Genomic DNA, 15,271 nt, shown 5'->3' with positions numbered 1-15,271 from the left:
GATAATGCATTTAGTCCCGTGTCCAAATCAGTAATATATAATGTGAACAGTTGGGATCCTGACCACAGATCCCTGCGGTATCCCACTAATCACTGCCTGTCAATCAGAAAAAGATCCATGTGCTCCAACTTTTTGCTTCCTGTCTGCTAACTAGCTTTCTACCTCAAGACACTAGCCGCAATCCCATGCGCTTTAACTTTACATAGTAATCTGCTATGTGAGACCTTGTCGAAAACCTTCTGAAAGTCGAAATAAACCACATCCACCGGTTCTCCCTGGTCAATTAAATTTGTTACATCTTCAAAGAATTCCAATAGATTTGTCAAGCATGATTTTCCTTTCAGAAATGCCTGCTGACTTTGTCTGATTATACCATTGCTTCCCAAACGCTGTGCTATGAAATCCTTGATAATGGCCTCCAGCAACATCGCTACTCGTGGAAACGTTGACAAGTGGAAATGTAGACATGCTTAACAAATAAAGGAACAGTTTAATTGTTACAATTTTAAGATTCATTCTTGGGCTGTGGGCATTGCTCGAAGGACCACATTTATTGCGTATCGCCCCTGTTACAGTCCTAAAATGGATCTTATCAAAGTTACAAAGGGCATTTGTAACTGCGACAAATGTAAATTATTTCGCCTTGTCTTTCTTAGTCTGTCTGCAGCCTTTGGCAATGTTGAGCAGACCATCCTCCTCTAATCCCTTCCATTGTTGTTGAGTTGAGTGGGACTATCTTTGCCTCCTTATATTATTATCTATCTAATCATAGTAGGTAGAGTATCACTTGCAATGGCTTCTCTGAGCACTCCCATCCATTACTCTGGTGTACCCTCAGGATTAATGCTTCGTCTTACATATAAAATGTAGAACGTACAATGCAGAAAGAGGCCATTCAGCCCATCGAGTCTGCACCGACCCACTTAATCCCTCACTTCCACCCTAGTCCCGTGACCCAGCAACCCCTCCTATCCTTTTTGGTCACTAAGGGCAATTTATCATGGCCAGTCTACCTAACCTGCACGTCTTTGGACTGTGGGAGGAAACCGGAGCACCCAGAGGAAACCCACGCAGACACGGGTAGAATGTGCAGACTCCACACAGACAGTGACCCAGCGGGGAATTGAACCTAGGACCCTGGCACTGTGAAGCCACAGTGCTAGCCACTTGTGCTACCGTGCTGTCTTCTCTTATTTCCTATCTGTGTAGTTCAGCAACATCATCCAAAGGCTTGACACTAGTTTCCACTTAGTTCTTTACTGATGAAACCCAGTTCTACCTCACCACCAACTATCTCAGCTTCTCCACCACTACTGCCACACAAACAGAAATTTCCTCCAATTAGATTTTTTGGGAGATGGTCTTGTGGCGTAATGGGTAACGTCCCTACCTCTGAGTCAGAAGGTTTCAGTCCCACCCCAGGGCTTGATGGCCAAGGAAGATGCATTCATAACACGGCCCAGCAGGTTGAGAGTGTCAACCTGCAAATACTTTCAAACATGCCATGGGCTGGTGGTAAGAGCATGCCTTGCTTGTTGTGTAGCGATGTCACTCAAGCTATAAGTGGCGGCAACAGACTAGCGACCTGTTCTGGGATTTACGATCAATTGAAATGGACAGAGGGTTTGCCTTAGCGCACCTTTAGGTGCAGCACGGTAGCACAGTGGCAAGCATTGTTGCTTCACATCGCCAGGGTCCCAGTTTGATTCCCGGCTTGGGTCACTGTCTGTGCGGAGTCTGCATGTTCTCCACCATCTGCGTGGGTTTCCTCCGGGCGCTCCAGTTTCCTCCCACGAGTCTTGAAAGACGTGCTTGTTAGGTGAATTGGACATTCTGAATTCTCCCTCAGTGTACCCAAACAGGCGCCGGAATGTGGCGACTAGGGAATTTTCACAGTAACTTCATGCAGTGGTAATGTAAGCCTACTTCTGACAATAATAAGGATTATTATTACTATTAAGAAGAAGAGAAAGGAAGATTTTGGAAAAACTGTAGGCCCACCCTCCGCTCCCCGTAACCCTGCCTAACCTGCTCCTAATATCTTTGGACCACTCAGGGGCAATTTAGCATGAACAATCCGACTAATCTGCACATATTTGGACTGTGGGAGGAAACCAGAGCACCTGGAAGAAACCCACGCAGACACCCAAGGTCGGAATTGAACCCGGGTCCCTGGCAGTGTGAGGCAGCAGTGCTAACCACTGCGCCACCGTACCGCCCTTTGCTTCCTTTTGGCCGAGACATTAAACCAAGGACATGTGTACCCTCTCAGGTGGGTACAAAATATTACACAGTGATATTTGAAGAAGTTCATGGGAGTTTCATTGGAATGGAAGCTCGGTGCAATACATCGGCAGGTGATCCACTCTGCCCACCTGTTCAAGGTTGAATTCAATCGCTGCTTTGGGGGTTAGTTGTCAGTAGGGATAGCAAAAGGGTAAATAGAAACAAAACCAAGCTGCTACGGATGCTGGAAAATGCTGGAAAATCTCAGCACGTCTGGCAGCGTCTGTGGAGAGAGAAACAGAGTTAACATTTCAAATCCAATACGACTCTTGTTCAGAACCACTTCTTCGGGTAAGCCGAAACAGGTTTGTTTGCAATCAAATAAAAGCTACGAAGAAGAGTAATTTTGGACCCAAAATGTTAACTCTGCCTCTCCCTCCACAGATGCTGCCAGACCTGCTGAGTTTTTTTCAACATTTTCTGTTCCTCTTTGCAATAAAGGCCTGAAGAAGAGATATTAAAGGCCTTGGGAATGCCATTTGATGCTTGATTTTCAAAGACAAAAAACGTGGAAAGCAATTTTCGCAAAAGAAGAATGCAGGAAAGAAATATTGTGTGGGAGTCTTTGTGTGGGAGGATAATAATTTCATCAGCATCCTGTTCAGTCAGTATACAATAGAAAGTGTTTGGCAGATACACCACAGTATGCTGCTGACATGCAAAATCCAACCAAGTACCCTAAGTGTGGGAGAAGATGGTGCAAATAAAATTTAGGGAATAAAGCAGCTCTGCATCACAACTAAAAATATGTATTATAACTTCGCCGTCTTGTGATTTTTGTTCCCAAAGGCACAGTCACTTTTAGATTTTGGGGTTAGTTGAAACAATTTAGGACTAAGTCCCTCAAACAAGGCCTCAGAGAGCCACAGGATGATTCCAAAGGGTTAGTTAGCTAGGACACCGGATTTTCTTTGACCGCCAGAGACGAGAATGTGGGGGGAGTGATAGGTAAGTTTGGAGATGTCACCAAGATTGGTAGGGGGGTTAACAGTGGAGAAGAGGGTTACAGCATAGTATAGATGGGTTGGTCAGATGGGCAGAGCAGTGGCAGATGGTAGTTAACCCTGATAAGTGCGAGGCGATACACTTTGGAAGAAGAAACAGGCAAGGAAGTATGTCTTGAATGGCGGACATTAAGAAGTTCAGAGGGACAGATGGATCGTGGGGTACTTGTTCACAGATCCCTGAAGGCGACAGAGCAGATGAGTAGGGTAGTTAAGAAAGCATACGGGACACTTGCCTTTATCAGTCGTGGCATAGATTCTAAAAGTGAGAAGGTTATGATGGAGTTATACAGAACGTTGGTCAGGTCACAGCTGGAGTACTGTGTGCAGTTCTGGTCACCTCACTATAGGAAGGAGGTGATTGTACTGGTAGGGGTACAGAGGAGAATCACCAGGATATTGCCTGGGGTGGAGCATCTGAGCAGTAAGTAGAGACTGGATAGGCTTGGATTGTTTTCTTTAGAGCAGAGAAGGCTGAGGGGTGATATGATTGAGGTGTACAGGATGATGAGGAGTTTGGACAAGGCAAATAGGAAGCAGCTGTTCCCCTTTCTTGAGGCATCAGTCACAAGGGGAGATAGTTTTAGGGTGAGGGGCAGGAGATTCTGAGAGGATTTGAGAAAAATAAAATTTTACTCAGAGGGTGGTGAGACTCTGGATGCACAGCCTAGGAAGGTAGTGGAGGCTGGAAACCTCACAGCCTTTAAAGCATTTGGATAAGCACTTGAAACACCATCACAATCAAGAATACGGGACAAGTGCTGGTAAATGGGATTAGCGCAAGATTAGGGGAGGTTATTGTCGGTGCAGATTCGATGGGCCGAATGGCCTTTTCTGCGCTGTTCAACTCTATGACTCTGTGACACCCGTTGTCAGATTTCTGATGCTGTCCCCAAACAAAGAAACTGCCTTCCACAATAGGAGCACTGACCTACTTTTGGCAACTGGCAGGCACCACCTTTCGAAAGTTAGGACGGTGTGTCCTGTGGAGTGTGTCAATATTTTCAGGACGCACAGTAAAGCTTTAAGAACCATTAGTTTGGAAAGTTCTGAATGGCTTTCCAACTGGCGACACTCGAGAAGGTCTGTGGGAAGCAAATGTGTGATGAAATTGAACAGTTTTCTTTACCAAACAGCTGCATCTCTTTCCCATATGCCACTTCTTGGAAATGGCAGACATGTGTGAAAATGACTGAAAACTGCTTCAACTATTTAATGCAGTTAAGTCAGCAATCAGCGTGTCTTTAGTGACTCAAAGAACGCAAGTCCACACCGGCAGGCTTCAGAGATGGGTTTATGTTGTTTTTTTAATCCAAAGTATTGCCTCTTCCATGGTTTCTCTAATTTACAGGTTTAGACGGCTCCAAAATAAACCTAAAGCCTTGCATGTTAAGTTAGGACTCTACTTAGCAAAGGTTGCAATGACATTACTTCTCTCTGCAATGGCCCTTAAGTCCCAATCTCCAGCGCAGTGGACTGGAGGTATGAGTAGCATATGGGAGGTATAGCAGAAGGTACACTGGGAACCCCCCTTCCCCATTCCCAATTTAAATCAGAATCTTTTAGCAGATTGGTAACCCAGGAAAAAAGTAGAATTAAAACCACTTCTGACTCATGGATTGCTGTACCACTGGCCACCCCCACTCCGACAGCTCCACCCAACCCTCCTACAGCCCACGCAGCATCCCCCCCACCACATCAATGCCCTCCACTGACCTCCCAAAACCCCTGAGACCGACCAACGATCCCCCCAACCTTGACCCCTCACCAATCCCCAACGCATCCATTGAACACCCAACCTCCACCCCACTGCTGACCTGCCTCCTCATCCCACCCCACAGCCCCCAATCCTACCCACTTACCTTGCACACTCACCCTCTCCCCTAGTTTCTTTAAGTTCTCAGGACCTTTAACCCTTTTCTGGTTTACAGTGTAACAATATATGTATTGTAAGGAATACAAAGGGTAAACAATAAGATAATAATACTTCTCACCACCAGATAGAGATAACGAGCAATGATATAAATATCAGGTGACTTCTGGGACCCTGGGAGAAGGTTGTAAGGCATGAGAGAGATGAGGTGCATAGCATTGAGTTCAGTTGTAAGAGGTATCGTATTGTTTTATTTAACAATTTATTCCTTATTGACTGGTTAGAATCTTTAATTTAGTAGTGTAAATAAATCAGCTTTGTTCAACAACTCAGCTTGATGTTTTTTGTTAACACTACATTCTCAAAGCATCTTGATAGACCCAACAGAGAACATCACATACGGCAGCTAGTTCTGTTAAAAAAAAGGGGATGTGGCTTCCTTTGGTCTGACAAAGCTGCACTCGGCTAAATGTCACGGGAATCAATCCACAGCTCTCCAATAATTCGCACCCAGCGTGAAGTAGAAGGCTGGGTGAGAAATCTGCGGCTGCATTCTAATGGCACTCCTCAGAAGCTCTGGCTAATGTTTCCCAATCTTTTCCTTGGATGTCCATTATCCCCCAGATTTAATTTTGCTCCTTATCCCTCTGACTACCTTCTCAGCCACCTTCACATTTTTATTCCCTTTATTTTCCTTCGCTCCATAGTTGTTGACTCAGCCCCGAGGAGAGCTGCAAAATTCAGCTCAAACAGTCTGCAAAGGGACATAAATAGGTTGAGTCAACAAGCAAAAAAAGAATTGGCAGATGGATTCGAATGTGAGGTTGTCCACTTTGGCAGGGGGAGTAGAAAAGCAGAATATTACTTAAACGGCAAGAGACAGCAGAATTCTGCAGGGTAGAGGGATCTAGTGTCCTCGTCCATAAAGGTTTGCAAGCAGGCACAGCAAGTAATTAGGAAAGCAAATGGAATGTTAGCCTTTATTGGAAGTGGGGGCAAGTATAAAAGCAGGGGAGTCTTGCTGCAACTGAACGGGCATTGGTGAGACCACATGGAGCACTACATACAGTTTGGTCTTATTATTTAAGGAGGGATATCCTTGCATTGGTAGAAGGTCAGAGAATGTTCACTCGGCTGATTCCTGGGCTGAATAGGCTATCTTATGAGGAAAGGTTGAGCAGGTTTGGGTTTTTCTCATTGAAGCTTAAAGGAACGTGAGGTGATCCTACCCCTCATGTGGCGAATCTAATCTAAAACCAGGTGGTACATTTTCAAAAGAAGGGATCTCCCATTTAAGAGAGGAGGAATTATTTCCCTCAGAGGGTCATTAATCTTTGAAATGTTTCACCCAATAGAGCAGTGGAGGCTAGGTTACTGCGAGACCAGAGGTGAGAGAGCAGCGAGGATGTAAGGGTCAAGGAATAGAGCAAGAGAGCCACTGTGAGACCAGTGGGAGGAGATGTTCAGCAGTCTGTACCATCTACAATGTGCAACTTACCAAGACTTCTTCAACAGCTCTTTCCAAACCGGAAACCTCTACCACCTAGAAGGCAGCAGATTCGGAGGATCACCATCAATTGCAAGTTCCCCTCTAAGCCACTCACCATCCTGACTTGGAAACAGCGGCCGTTCCTTCACTGTCGTTCGGTCAAAATCCTGGAATTCCCTCCCTAACAGCAGTGTGGGTGTACCTACACCACATGGACTGCAGCAATACAAGAAGGCGGTTCATCAAAACCTTCTCAAGGGCAATTAGGGAAGGGAAATAAACGTTGGCGTAGCCAGCGAAGCCCACATCCAATGAAATAATTTTTTAAAAGTCACCGTGAGGCCAGTAGGAGGACTCCAAAGAAAATCAAAGTGCGATGTCTAAGGAAACCAGGTAAATGAGCTGGGAAATTAAGAATTTAAATTGGGTTACTACAGTAGGAAGTGAATTTATTCACAGTCGGACGGTTTATTAGCATTGTACCATGAGACAGACTGGGAGTTGAGGCTGGAATGGACCCGAGTGTGAAAAATATCAAACCGTGATATCATGGGAAAATATGGAGTTGATTGGCTGCTGTGCATTGCTGCTTAGGGACTGAGTATAAACAATTGAAAGATAAAAAAATGAAATTATTAAGTATCAATGAAAAGTTATGACAAGTAGCTGGGGAGTCCTCGTTTAAAATATTAATTATTACCACTAAGAAGGAATATAGGGGGCTGGATTCTTCCAAAATGGGACAATGTTCCCACGCTGGCGTAAAAATGCTGGCGTTTTCCACTAGAGAGTCCTATGAAAAGGTGGAGTTGATTGAATGATCTGCAGGGGCCTAGCAGGGACCCAGAGTAATTCACGCAGCTTTAGCTGCGGATACAGGCCCCTGCACATCCAGTTTTGAGTCCGCACATGAGCACGGTGGCGGCCATCTGCGGCCGCTTAGAGAACCATGACGGACTCGGACCACCGAGCCACACCAAGAAAAGAGAAACCCCGATCGGCCGTGCGCCCGAGCATCTAACCCCGCAGATCTGTCCCCCGGCCGCCTATAAGGTTACCCCCCCCCCCCCCCCCACCGGTGTCCGATGCCCAAGCCCCCCACCAGGACAGCCACGGACTGAGTCTGCAGCCGCCAAGCAAGCATCCTGACCGGCATTAGCAGGTTAGTTCCACGCCGCCGGGAACTTGGCCGGTCAGGAGCGGAGGGTCGCTGGGCTGGGCTCTGGCAATGGGCCCCCAGCCGCGTGGAGTACTCCGCGACCACGTCAATTCTCGGGAGCCGGTGAATCACCGAGCCGGCGCCGGTTCCGGTGTGAAATTGGATTCTCCAGCCGCCGCGCGAACGCGATTTCGGCGGAGGTCTGTGGAGAATCTTCCAGGGTTTACCAATATTGTTAAGGTTTATTGTTTAACATTGGCAAGGTTTATTAGGACTGGTAACGGTTTGTTAGTATTGTTCAGGTGTATTAGCCATTACAAGTACTAATCAATAGAGGAATGGCAGGACCTCTAGAGTGAGCATCTTAAGCTATGTGGAAACTCTAGGGCGCTTCCCATGTTGAGGTTCTTGTGTTTTGTCGGTGCTGCACTCATCCTGGCAAGTGGGGAGTCTTCCATCACACTCCTGCTTTGTGCCTTGAAGATGGTGGTTAGCTTTGGGGATTAGCGGATGCATTACTCAACGCAGCCTATGATGTGATATAATGGTAACCATGAAAGGATTGGCTTGTCATGAAATCCCATCTGGTTCACTAATGTTCTACATGTGACTCCAGACTCATAGCAATGTGGCTGACTGTTAACTACCCTCTGGAATGGCCTAGCAAACCAATGAGTTGTATTAAACCTCTATAGAAGAGGTGAATAAGAGACCACCCACCACTGACCTAAGCACCAGATATGACAAAGGCACACCCCACCCAATCCCCCCCCTCCCAGTGCTCCCTACTAGCACGGGACACACTCACAGGGCTGTCCAATTTGCAAGGTCCCACAAGGTCATACAAGGTGCTGCAGAGGAGATTGTTAAATAAGTTAAGAGCATTAAGAGTGTTAAGGGTAAGATCCTGGCACGGATAGAGGATTGGCTGACTAGCAGAAGGCTGAGAGTGGGGATAAAGGGGTCTTTTTCAGGATGGCAGTTGGTGACTAGTGGTGTGCCTCAGGGGTCTGTGCGGGGACCACAACTTTTCACAATATACATTAATGTTCTGGAAGAAGAAACTGAAGGCACTGTTGCCAAGTTTGCAGATGATACAAAGATCTGCAGAGGGACAGGTAGTATTAAGGAAGCAAGGCGGCTGCAGAAGGATTTGGACAGGCTAGGAGAGTGGGCAATGAAGTGGCAGAAGAAATACAATGCGGAAAAGTGTGAGGTTATGTACTTTGGAAGGAGGAACTTAGGCAAAGACTATTTTCTAAATGGGGAAATGCTAAGGAAATCAGAAGCACAAAGCGACTGGGGAATCCTAGTTCAGGATTCTCTTAAGGGTAACATGCAGATTCAGTCGGCAGTTAGGAAGGCAAATGCAATATGAGCATTCATGCCAAGAGGGCTAGAATACAAGATCAGGGTTGTACTTCTGAGGCTGTATAAGGCTCTGGTCAGGCCCCATTTGGAATATTGTGAGCTGTTTTGGGCCCCGTATCTAAGGAAAGATATGCTGGCCTTGGAAAGGGTCCAGAGGAGGTTCACAAGAATGATCCCTGGAATGAACAGCTTGTCGTATGAAGAACGGTTGAGGACTATGGGTCTGTACTCGTTGGAGTTCAGAAAAATGAGAGGGGGGGATCTTATTGAAACTTACAGGATACTGCGAGGCCTGGCGAGAGTGGATGTGGAGAGGATGTTTCCACTTGTAGGAAACACCGGAGGACACAATCTCAGACTAAAGGGACAATCCTTTAAAATAGAGATGAGGAGGAATTTCTTCAGCCAGAGGGTGGTGAATCTGTGGAGCTCTTTGCCGCAGAAAGCAGTGGAGGCCAAATCACTGAGTGTCTTTAAGACATAGATTGATAGGTTCTTGATTAATAAGGGGATCAGGGGTTATAGAACATAGAACATTACAGCGCAGTACAGGCCCTTCGGCCCAGGCCCATGATGTTTTATGGAGAGAAGGCAGGAGAATGGGGATGAGAAAAATATTAGCCATGATTGAAAGGCGAAGCAGACTCGATGGGCCGAATGGCCTAATTCTGCTTCTATGTCTTATGGTCTTATTAGCAAAGGCACTAGGGTTCCAGCAAATCTCCTTATTTGTGCGATTAATGTATGAAATTGAGATACATTATATTGCAGTAATGTGATTTAAAATCCTGGTTTAAGATACATACAGGCAGCATGTCTGCTAAAGCTATGATTAAGGGGTCATAAAATTGAAATGATCATTGGTTTTAACCATTTATTTGTTTACAGATAGATGGCTCATGGAACATTGTTTTGATATTGGAGGTGGTTTTAACCATTTATTTGTTTACAGATAGATGGCTAATAGAACATTGTTTTGATTTTGGAGGACTCCTAAGGTGTAGATAATTTATGAGGGATGATGCCTAGTCCTGGTTCAACAGGTCATGCGACATCTTAGTGGGATGAGACCGAAGAATGCCTTATGATACAATTAATGGGTGGAGCCAGGTCTGTGTGTAGCTTTTGCAGTTTGCCGTAAGATATTAATCTGACAAGACATGGCTTCAACTGGCTTCTGGAAGATTCTCTCCAAGCTCTTTGCACAGAGAAAAGCCAATAAACCTTTTTAAAAAATTAATTTAGAGTACTTGTTTCTTTTTTTTCCAATTATGGGCAATTTAGCGTGGCCAATCCACCTACCTTGCACATCTTTGGGTTGTGGGGGTGAGACCCATGCAGACACGGGGAGAATGTGCAAACTCTACACAGACAGTGACCTGGGGCCGGGATCAAACCCAGTCCTCGGCGCCGTGAGGTAGCAGTACCACTGTGCCAAAGTGCTACTGAAAAGCAAATAAACCTGATTGTTTACTTAACTTATACTTAGTTTTTGAACTCTATTCCTTTGTTTAATTGGAATATATATATAGTTGCTGGTGTAGGGAGTACGTTGAAGTTTTGTTTTCCTTTATTTAAGAACTGTTTGAACTGTTAAATGTAAAGCTGTTACTTTCTTGCTAATTTGGCTTATTCTGTGTTTAAATTAAAGATTGTTTTAACATAAAAGATAACTATAGGTCAGTGTTATCAATCCTGCAGCAAAGTATCTTTTCCTCACAGTTTTACAAATTGCAAATTGTTAGGTTTCTCATCCGGGATCCTAACAATTTGTTTGTAGTTTCCTTCTGCTTCCACAATCAGTGGAAGAAATCTAGGATTGCATCTCTGGGGAAGCACAACACTTTGAGGTGATCTTAGCCAAACCCATGGGGCAGAAAACCTGGGGGATCAAGTGGAATGTACCACTCAAAGCTACTCTACACTGACCACACGGGAACCAAATTCAGTCTTGTGCCCGTTCCTGCTTGCTCCCCCACTCGATGGTCAGGTTAGAATTGCCCCTCTCAAAAACCTGTTCGAGGCCAGCAACGTGGAGTAAGCCAGGGGAAATAAAAGATGAAGAACCAAAGGACTGCGCCACCCGATGGGGGGGGGGGGGGGGGGGAGAAAATGGGGATACCACAAGAGAAAGGCAGGGTGCTGAAAACAATATAGGGGGGAGGAGGGGGGTGGGGGGGGGGGGGGATATCATAGACCATCCAGAGGGCAGCAAAATATATGTACAGTTAGTCAAATGAAGGACAAAACAAACCTCTCTGTAAAATAAAGCAAAGAAAATTGTAATGTATATAAGTAACAACTGTTTGTAAAAAAAAAAGAATTGCCCCTCTCATGAATCATCAGTGACCAGTTAAGAGGAAGCCTTATCCTCATCAGGGCTATTTGTCAGACTAAGGGACAGTTAAAAGAAACTTCATTAAAAAAGCGAGGGAGTTTTCCTGAAATTTTATAAATCAACGGTGAGTCTTCCGCTGAGCGTTGGGCAGCGCATTTTCGAAAGGATATCAGGCCTTAGGGCAGAATTATAGGATGAAACCAACTTTCGAGAGGCCTCAGTTACGCGGAGACTGAAGAAGCTGGGATTATTCTACATCGGGTCAACCCAAGACCTTTGATAGAGGTGTTCAAACTAATGGAGAGTTTTCATGGGGTAAAGATGGAGAAACTGTATCCACAGCCAAGAGATTCAGCAACCACAGGACACAGATTTAAGGTAATTTTAAAGAAAGAGGAGAGATGAAAATATTTTTACACGGCAAGTTTTAAAAGGGAAATGGGAAGCTACTTGAAAAGAAAAAGAAAATGCAGAGGGGACTGAGGGCTAATTCGATTTCACAGAGCCCGTACAGGTATGATGGGCTGTAAGGCTTCTTCTGTGCTGCATCATTCTACAATCCCAATACACAGCGAGCTTTCCAGGTACGTCCAGCTCGCTAGGTGGGTAGAGGCAGTGCAGTGGTGGGACGGGGTGGGGTGTTCTGCAGTGGCAAATTGAGTGCATGTGGTGGGAGTGCAACTGGAACCATAAAGCACTGCATGCATGGTAAGCACTTGAAACGCCACAGCATACAAGGCTACGCATCAAGTGCTGGAAAATGGGATCAGAATAGACAGGTGTAACATGGCCGGCGTAGACATGATGGGCCGAAGGGCCTCTTTCCATGTTGTAAAAACTCTTTGAGTTCGATTTGATGGCCACATTGCGCTTAAGCGAGAGTGCTATGAGGCCTTTAGATCGCAGGAGAGGCCAAAAAATGAGAAATGCGCCATGCGCAGATCAGTTTAAGATCTAACCAGCCCGCTCACGTTGGCAAAATCAGGAACCAGCCATAGCCTAGTGAGAAACCAATCACCACTTAATCGCTCCTAGGAATAAGCCCAAGGACAGTGGGGTTGCTTCCCCAGTACTTGGCCAGGGTGGATGTGTGGGTGCAGGGGAACCCTTGGGGGGAGGGGGGGGGCAGTTTAGGTTTGGGTGGCCCGCCATCGGCGGTGGGGGGTGTACAGAACCGGAGAAGGTGCCTGCCGTAGCCTTGGAGGAGGAGGGGGATCGGTGAATGGGTGTCTCAGCACCATGGGTCTGCCATGCCACCACTGGATTGTGTGTACCAGCCCCAGCCTCTGGCCCACCAACCACCCATAACTCCATCCTAGTTGAGGGAGCACTTCATAGCTCCCAAGTGGATCCTCGTGGGTAGGCATGTCTTGTAGCATGCCCAGCATCCCAATCAGACCATGATGCCTGGACACTGTGCTTGAACACTGCGGGAGGCAATGCCACAGAAGCAACGGCCAACATCCGAATGCTGGGCCCCAGCACCGGGAAGATGTTGGCGACCTGAGGGTGGATGTGTGCACCGGTGAGGGGACCTGTGCCCGGTCCAGATAACGTTACATATGGGTGTCTGGGATACGGGGTGCAGTGTCCGGTGAGCAGGGGTCCCTGCTGCGGCCGTGGTGCATGGGCAGGGTGAGTCGAATGGCAGGGGCTGTGGGAGGAGGTGGAGAGCAATGGGGAAATGGAAGGTCCCGGTGTGGAAAACACCGCTAGTTGTCAGTCTCACAGCCTCTCCAATCCCTTACAGATATTACATGAGATGGTGATATCTTGGACCCCGCAGAAGCGGCCCTTGTGGTACTGTTGGCAGGCAAAGCGGCAAGACGCCAGAGAAGGTAGCAGCAGTGTCGACAGAGGCTTGAGATGGCGGCCATGTGCAAGCCCTCGCCCCACAACCTGAGGACCCAGCTGCCCATCAGGCCAGGGGGGGACCCAGAATGGGGGGCCGGTGCAGAGGCCAATATCCAATGCGGAAACCCGATACGAGGCCCATGGAGCCACACAGGCTGTCATTGAGTGGTGGATCGGACTCCTCAAATCGCGGTTCAATGCCTCGACCACTTTGGTGGTGCACTGCAGTACATCCCTCAGAATGCCGCCTGCTTTGTGGTGGTCTGCTGTGCCCTGCACAACCTGGCACAGCAGCGGGCGATGTGTTGGAGGTGGAAGGGGAGGAACATACGTCCACCTCCGAGGAGGAGGAGGAGATGCCGGACCAGGAGATGCTGGAGGACGAGCCCGGGGAGGACCTGCAGGACTAGCTGGATGGAGGGTAGGCAGCAGCGACTGGTGTCCAGTAAGCCCGGAGGGCCAGGGAGGCCCTCCTCCTCACCCGCTTCACATAGGATGTGGCCTCATCTATCATTCTCCCTCCCCCACCCGCTTCAGGACATGCACTAGAGAGCCCTAACACCATAAGATATAGGAGCAGAATTAGGCCACTCGGCCCATCGAGTCTGCTCCACCATTCAATCATGGCTGATATTTTTCTCATACCCATTCTCCTGCCTTCTCTCCATAATGCCTGATCCCCTTATTGATCAAAAATCTGGGCGGCATTCTCCCCTACCCGGCGTGACGGAGGGTGCCGGTGTAGGGGAGTGGCGCCAACCACTCAGGGGTCGTGCCTCCCCAAACGTGGGGAATTCTCCCCACCTTTGGGGGCCAGCCCCGCGCCGGAGCGGTTTGCACCAGAAGACTGGCGCAAACACCCGGCGCACCCGCCAGCAGGGCTGGCCGAAAGGCTTTCGCCGGTCGGCGCATGCGCCGGCAGTGACGTCAGCGGCAGCTGGCCGCTGACGTCACTGCCGGCGCATGCGCGATGTGGTGGTTCCTTCCGCCTCCGCGATGGTGGAGGCCGTGGCGGTCGCGGAGGAACATAGTGCACCCAGGGCACTGGCCCGGCCCCTGATCGGGGGGCCCCGATCGCGGGCCAGGCCACCGTGGGGGCACCCCCAGGGTTCGATGGCCCCCCGCCCCCCCCAGGACCCTGGGGGCCTGCACGCGCCGCTGAGCCCGCCGTTCCAGAGGTGGTTTAAACCTCGGCGGCGGGAGAGGCCTCCCAGCAGTGGGACTTCGGCCCATCCGGGCCGGAGAATCGCCGCAGGGGCCTCTCCGATCGGCGGGGCGAGATTCCTGCCCCCGCCACTTCCCGGGTGGCGGAGAATCTCTGCCACGGCAGGGGCGGGATTTTAGGCGCCCCCAGGCGATTCTCCGACCCTGCTGGGGGACAGAGAACTTCGCCCCCTATCTCTATTTTAGACACTCAGTGATTTGGCCTCCACAGCCTTCTACGGCAAAGAGTTCCACAGATTCACCACCCTCTGGCTGAAGAAATTCCTCCTCATCTCTGTTTTAAAGGATCGTCCCTTTAGTCTGAGATTGTGTCCTCTGCTTCTGGTTTTTTGTACAAGTGGAAACATGTTTTCCACATCCACTCTATCCAGACCTCGCAGTATCCTGTAAGTTTCAAGATCCTCCCTCATCGTTCCAAACTCCAATGAGTACAGACCCAGAGTCCTCAACCGTTCCTGCAATGCCCGTCTACAACTGGGGCATGCACCACAGGGCCCCGGCTATACACACCTAAGACTGGGACACCTCCTCCAGCGATGGGGTATTCTCTGCAGGCCCTCGGCAACGCCCATCTGAGACTAGAACATGCTGTCGAGGTGCTCAGCCATGCCCGTCACTAACTGAGCCAGGCCTTGGACACCTCCAATCATGCTGCTGACGTCGTGCACCAGGC

The sequence above is a fragment of the Scyliorhinus canicula genome, chromosome 11 (assembly GCF_902713615.1).
Source record: "Scyliorhinus canicula chromosome 11, sScyCan1.1, whole genome shotgun sequence".
Classification (NCBI taxonomy): domain Eukaryota; kingdom Metazoa; phylum Chordata; class Chondrichthyes; order Carcharhiniformes; family Scyliorhinidae; genus Scyliorhinus; species Scyliorhinus canicula.
This window is presented reverse-complemented; position numbering follows the sequence as displayed.